Here is a 6,886-nt window from a genome sequence, read left to right on the forward strand (position 1 = left end):
TCCAACATCGACGACAACAATAACTACAACAATAAAAAAAACAAGGGCAACAAAAGGGAATAAATAAAATTTTTTTTCTTTTTTTTTTTAAAAATAAAATATTTAAAAAATAAAAAAGAAAAGAAAAAAGTACTGGGGGTCGAGACTCAGAGAGACATGCATCTCTGAGAGCCAACACAGGTTTATTAGAGGGAAGCCCACAAGGAAGTCAGACTACAACCAGTGGACAAGAGTCCAGGCTGGTACTGTGTCCTGCAGACCAGCAGGTTTTGATATCTTGTGAAGGAAGAAGTTTGGGGGATGGGGAGGTTGAACACCAGGAATGGTGGGTGGTCAGTTTGTGCAATAGGTCATGTTGTTGTGACTTAGTCATAATCATGTTTTGTTTGGAATTTCAAGGACTGTAATGGTCAATTCCTCATTCCATGGACTGTGACTGAAGCACCAGGAAAGGTCAGGAGCTGTAATGGTTACTTCCTCATTCTGGGATCTCTCAAGGAAGGGCTGACAAAATAGCTCACTTGGATAGTGTACTGCTTTGCCATATGTACAGTCCAGGTGTGTCCCCAGCCCTCAGTAAAGTGACTAACTTCAATATTGTGGTTTCTCTCCTCCTCTCTCTGTCTCTACGTGGAGGGAGAGGGGGTAGGGAGGAAGTGAGAGAAAGAAGACAAAGGGGAGTTGACAGAAACAGAGCAAATAGACTAAACTTAAATCTCCCCGTGCTTCTTTTCTCACTTGAGAAATGAGAATGATTAACAGTATCTACTTTGTAAGAGGATTTAAAAAACGTATTTATTTATTCTTTTGTTGCCCTTGTTTTATTGTTGTAGTTAGATAGGACAGAGAGAAATGGAGAGGAGGGGAAGATAGAAGGGGAGAGAAGACACCTGCAGACCTGCTGAATTCACCACCTGTGAAGCAACTCCCCTGCAGGTGGGGAGCCGGGCTCGAACTGGAATCCTTATGCCGATCCTTGCACTTTGCACCACATGTGCTTAACCCGCTGCGCTACCGCCTGACTCCCCTTCTAAGGATTCTTATGCCTTAGCGAGTCAAAGCACAACTGATGCCATGACTCCAGTGTACGGTGATTAGGGACTGAAATGACTCCAAAGAGACAGGACTTTCTAACATGGCAACCTAACAATAAACTGGGCTAAGCAAAGATAATCTCATGTACACTGTTTAACGAAAACAGCTGAAGATTTTAAGGAAAAGTGTCTATGGAAAAGTCATGATCCAGAAAGGCAAATGAGCAGATGACCCTTGAGGCCTGGTTCCACTTAATTTCCAGATTAGAAAAAAAGACACAGGTGATCTGACAATCACTTCACCTTCCATATGGGCTCAAATGACAACTGGCATGTCTCCCTTTGTGCAAAAGCTGGCCTAACAGTGTTTGGTCTTCTCTGGCACTGGCAGCCGACACACATTTGACTTCATGGTGGGCCTTATTATTTTGTTTCTGAAAAGTCAAGTCACTGCATACTATGCAGGGCAAAACATAAGGTACAGGGAATAGAAAGCTTTAAAAGAAGTATCTGGCAGGGAGATAGCATAGTGGGTACAAAAATTATTAGAAGGGTACAGGGGAAAAAAAGCTGTGATGTCTGAGGGTCCAGGCTCAATTCCAACCCTCCCCCCCACCCACTCACACTATAAGCCAGAACTAAGGAATGCTCTGGGAAAGAAGGGGGGAAGAGGGAAAGGACCTGAAATGTAAACTGACTGGCAAAGCCCCTGCAAATCTACGTTCTTCCCAATAGGTAACATCACATTGTCAGTATGGATCACAAAATATAAAACTAGAGTTACAGATGAGACCTATCAGAACCTGGACTTGGAATATATTTAAGGAGTCACTGAGGGATTAGCACTTAAGATGAAGGTGCATAAGGAATTTAAGGCAAATGCCAATATTTCCTCTGCCAGTTCAGGGAGTCAACTAAGGGCCCCACTGAGAGGGCAGGGATTCAGACTAAAGGAGGGGAAAAGATGCCAATGGGACATGACCATCCACTGTATTCAGCTAATTGGATGCTTCCTGCACCGCCCCCAAGCTGGACCTGATAGATTGCATCTCTCAGCCCTCTAGTGGGTTTTTAGGGGGCGTGTCAGAACTCTTGGGAGGGAGGATGCCAGCCTGCTCCAGTCTTGGAGCTACCCTGACCTCTGGAGGCGGCCGCTGCAGGGACTCAGAACCAGGAGGTGCAGTTTCCAGCTGCTCCATGAACGGGGGAGTTGAGTCCCAGCAGCTTTGCAGCCACTTCTCAGAGGTCCTGCCAGTAAAGCATGACCTGCTTTGTGTCAGGCTCACTCTATCAACGCTGAAAGGCTTACCTTGAAAGGGGCCTTGGAATTAAAAATAGAACTTGTGATCCTATTGCTATATTATAGTATAAGATAGCAGACTAAAATGACCAGCTCCAATTCTGGCTTTTTTATTGAGCTCACTCATGTATAGATAGCTCAAGTGGGTGGGTGACATTCATGATTCTATTTTCAAGCATCTCTTTAGTGTATACTTAAGGTAGCCCATTCATTCACCAGCCTTCAAAAGGTAATGTAGCTGCCCCCAGTAAAGCATCACACCATGCATGAAACTGGTGCACTTTGTAAATAGCTATCTTAAAGCTCTTTCTATGTAACACTTGAAATCATCCCTTGGTCTCATACTTAGCCCTGTGGATGGGTGAGTCTTCTTGTACTGTTGTGAAAAATTCCCAGAAAAGACTAATAAGGACAGGGAAAACTGGGTTTCTCTGCATTGATAAAAAAACACAAAATGGGGTGACCTTTAACACTGAGCTAACATATAATTCAAAAAACTCAGCTTCTTAGTAAGTGCCCAAATGAACTGAAAGGGCTCAAACAGGTACTTGCACATCAGTGTTGATCCACAGCAACAGTCAAGAGGTGGAGATAGCCAACCATCTATGTAAAGATAACTGGGTAAACAAATGCTTACAATAACATAAACCAGACACAAAACAAAGTTCACCTGCAAAACAAACAGAAAATCACCACCATCACACCAATGTACAAGCTAGTTTTTATTTGTGATCAATAGGTTACAGGGTGTAAGTTTCAACCTGCACAATATTCTTCCATAGTGATGTGAGCTGGGCCCAAACCTAGGTTACAGGTAACATGAGAAACACTGGAACTTTTTCTGCAACCAGTTATTGCTGAGATTTGGTGCCTGCACTAATGTACATACAACTCCCAGCATTTCTTGTTTTGTCCTGTTTTTGAGGACAAACAGATGATAGGCAGACACCTGTAGTACCTGCAGGTAACATAAGCACTACTGCCAGGGCTCACCCTGTAAAGCCTGGGAGTGCTTCTTGGAACCTTGTACTGACAGACCCGCTAACTCTTATCTATAACCCAGAGAAACCATTTGATGCCAGAACTCCCACCAATCTACACTGGAAAAAAGAATTTTGGTCCAGACTTCAGGAGGGGTAAAGGAGAGGGGAAGTAAACCAGGTCTACCCCCATTCACCAGGGCCTATAGTGTTTGTTACCAGAAATCTAGTATTTATACCATCAATGAAAAGTAACTCCAGCAGTTTCTCTTATCTGAGAAGAGCTACCCTGACCTCTGGAGGTGGCCGCTGCAGGGACTCAGAACCAGGAGGTGCAGTTTCGCAGCTGCTCCATGAACAGGGGAGTTGAGTCCCAGCAGCTTTGCAGCCACTTCTCAGAGGTCCTGCCAGTAAAGCATGACCTGCTTTGTGTCAGGCTCACTCTATCAACGCTGAAAGGCTTACCTTGAAAGGGGCCTTGGTTCAGTGCTCTGGTATTTGTATCTCTCTCAAAAATAAAAAAAAACAACACCTGTCTTTGTAGCCCACCTGTAAGTGGGTCATCAACTTCCACATTTCATGTCAGTTCCATGGATGTATCTCATTGTTTGTTTGTATTGCCTGTGTGATGCTTGTAATTGGGGCCTATATTATCAGGGATAAATTATAATTAATTCCCACCCTACACAAACAGCCTCATAGCTTTTCTAAGGGATTGACTCATAAGGAGTACTTGATACAGGCCTTCGTTGCTGGGCTAGAGCTTATCTTCTATGCTTTGGATCAGCTCCAAGTCTGGGCAAAGTAAGCAGTCCACTGAACCTGGGGGATGAGAATGGGGAATAGGGTCAGTATATAGCTGCTTAAAAACTGGTCTTTGATTTCCACTGTAACCTAAGTTATACCATACCAACATCACTGGCTGTCCCAAAGTTTTCAACCTATTAAATTAAATAAATCTCCACTCCGTTATTTCCAAGCACAACCCAAAACCTTTACTCCCATGAAGAAACTGCTGGTCCACCTCATGAGTCCTAGATGCCTGATCAAAACTAGACACTAGACACTACACTGGTTATGCAGATTCTCATCCCTAAGACTCTAAAGGCCCATGTTCAGTCCCCCTAACCACTATATGCCACAGTTGAGCAGTGCTCTTGTATAAAAAGAGGAAAAAAACGGGCAGGGGTAGACAGCGTAATGGTTATGCAAAGGACCCTTATGCCTGAGGCTCCAAAGTGCCAGGTTCAATCCCCTGCACCACCATAAGCCAGAGCTGAGCAATGCTCTGGTAAAACAAACAAAAAAAAGTGGTCCGGGAGGTGGCGCAGTGGATAAAGCATTAGAGACTCTCAAGCGTGAGGCCTTGAGTTCAATCCCCGGCAGCACATGTACCATAGTGATGGCTGGTTCTTTCTCCTTCTAGTTTTCTCATTAATAAAATCTTAGAGGAAAAAAACCTTAGGGCACGGAGAAACAGCTCTCTCTGCTGCTTTGCCATGTGCTCGACCCAGGTTTGAGCCCGCCTCTCACCACTGTAACGTTTCGGTGCTGTGGCCTTTCACTCTGCGTATCATAAAGCACACACATCTGAATTTAATTCTTGTGTCCTAAACTTCTGGTTAAACTGTATCTCCAGACAGGATCCAAAGAAGAGTTCCACAATCTCTCCCATGGGTTTTATGGAGACTTACTTTACCCTTCTGTGTTAGCCTCTTAAAGCACTGCATCAGCCTTAAAAGGGCACAGGAAAGGGTTATCTTACATATTTCTTGCACTGTCATGTCCCCTGTGGATCTCGGTAATTCCAATAACCCATCATACGCAGCTCACCTGCTGGGTGGAGCCGGTTAACCTGAGTGCCTCTTATGTTATTAAGGCACATCAGCGTCTACAAAAAATTGCAGGCAACAGGCTAGTATGAGGTGACATCAAATAGCAAAGCAAAAGGGAATGGAAACAGTCTTAAGACCCGCCTTTGCAAACACGCGCCCGGAAACCCTCCGGTCGCCATTGGCCACGTGTTCAGGGCCGCGTCATTTCACTCCACCCAAAGCCCAGTACATACCCGCTATTACAATCTAGCTGCGCCACCTTCGATTGCAGAAATCCCCCTTAAGTTTCGGCTCATCTCTTGGTACCGCAGGACCCCGAACCCGTGTAGCTTAGCGGCGGCTGCGAGCTGCAGAGACAAAGAGCTGATTGGTTGGCGCAGAGGCTCCGGGTGGCCCGTGGGAAGCCCTGGGCCTGGCTGCGTCTGTGCCTCGCGCGGTCCCGGGACGGGCACAGCCGCCCAGCCCCCCGGACCGCCGAGTGCTGCTCTACCCCTCTGTTCTGGCCGCCGGGAGCAGCGTAGCTCCGGACGGGCAAAGCTCGAGGGGATACAGGGCGAGCCCAGACCCACATGGCCCTCCAGACCCACCCTGCATCCTACCACGTGCAACCACCCACACTGACCGTGCGCTCTGCCAGACTAAGAGGCCGCAGAGATGCGTGCGCAGTGGATATACAGAAGGCGGTGCCGGGACAGAACTTGTGGGCGGCTCGGGGGCGGGGCTTTGGAGCGGACAGCCAATCCCGAGGAAGGCTGCAGTGCGGGGCGGGGCGGGACAGGTCCGGCCTTCGGAGGCGGCAGTCTTTGGAGACACCCCAGAGGGTGCCTTCACCTTCTTTCTGGGTGGGAAGAACAGTGACGCCTGCGCAGAACATCTGCGGCTCCTGGCTCCTCCCCAGGTTTTGACCCTTTGGATCCATTTCTCTATAACCATAGAACTTTCCTGGGACTCTCCTGGCAGCCCTCTATTTCCACTCTCCGCGATCCAGATATTACCTTTCCAACTGTTACACTCTTCCCGTCCGTGTTTGGCTCAGCTGTAGACAAAGCGAAGTCAGGACCGCATTTCCTTAGGCAAGCTCGCCCCTTAACTCCTTCCGCAACCTGGGAGAACCAGCCACCTTTCCTTATGTTATGCTCGTTTAATATTCCATCAGTAGAGTCTGAGAGGACTGCATAATAGTTATGCAAACGGGGGTTGGGGGAAAGAATAAAAAAAAAAATAGCTATGCAAACGACTTTCATGCCTGAGGCTCCAGGGTTCCAGGTTCAATCCCCAGCATTGCCACTAGCCAGAGTTGAGCAGTTCTCTGATCATTATCTCTCTCGTTAAACTTAAATAATAAAGTAATAATAATAATAGAGCATGACGGCAGAAGAGGACCTAGTGGGGGTTGAATTGTTACGTGGAAAACAGAAATGTTGCACACGTACAAACTATATTTTCCTGTTGAGTGTAAACCATTAATCCAATAAAGAAATAAAAAATATAATAATAATCCGGTGGGGGAGATAGCATAACGATAGCAAAAAGACTTTCATGCCTGAGGCTCCAAAATTCCAGGTTCTGTCTCCCACACCACCACAAGCCAGAGTTGAGCAGTGTCTTTCTCCCTGCATTTCTTATGAAGAAAAAAAAAAAAAGTAAAAAAAGATTAAAAAAAATATTCAGTGAGTAAACTACAAGCAACCTGGGGTAGCATAGGGAGAACTATAAACCTTGCATACTGTGACAGTC

The 6,886-nt window shown here is 46.2% G+C and overlaps 1 long non-coding RNA gene and 1 other non-coding gene across 3 annotated transcripts; both read right to left on the bottom strand.

Annotated features, from left to right (window-relative positions):
* Positions 1-3,043: 3,043 nt before the first annotated feature.
* LOC132537554 (uncharacterized) lies at positions 3,044-5,835 on the bottom strand. Of its 2 annotated transcripts, XR_009549029.1 has the most exons (3): positions 5,772-5,835; positions 5,383-5,496; positions 3,044-4,136 (listed from the first exon to the last, which is right to left on the bottom strand). It is a non-coding gene; the product is annotated as an uncharacterized LOC132537554 (long non-coding RNA). The 2 variants fall into 2 exon arrangements; XR_009549028.1 differs by lacking the exon at positions 5,772-5,835 and having other exon boundaries at positions 5,383-5,746.
* Positions 4,940-5,061, bottom strand: LOC132537968 (small nucleolar RNA SNORA26). The gene has a single exon (XR_009549368.1). It is a non-coding gene; the product is annotated as a small nucleolar RNA SNORA26 (small nucleolar RNA).
* Positions 5,836-6,886: the final 1,051 nt, after the last annotated feature.

Source organism: Erinaceus europaeus, chromosome 3 (assembly GCF_950295315.1).
Source record: "Erinaceus europaeus chromosome 3, mEriEur2.1, whole genome shotgun sequence".
Lineage (NCBI taxonomy): Eukaryota > Metazoa > Chordata > Mammalia > Eulipotyphla > Erinaceidae > Erinaceus > Erinaceus europaeus.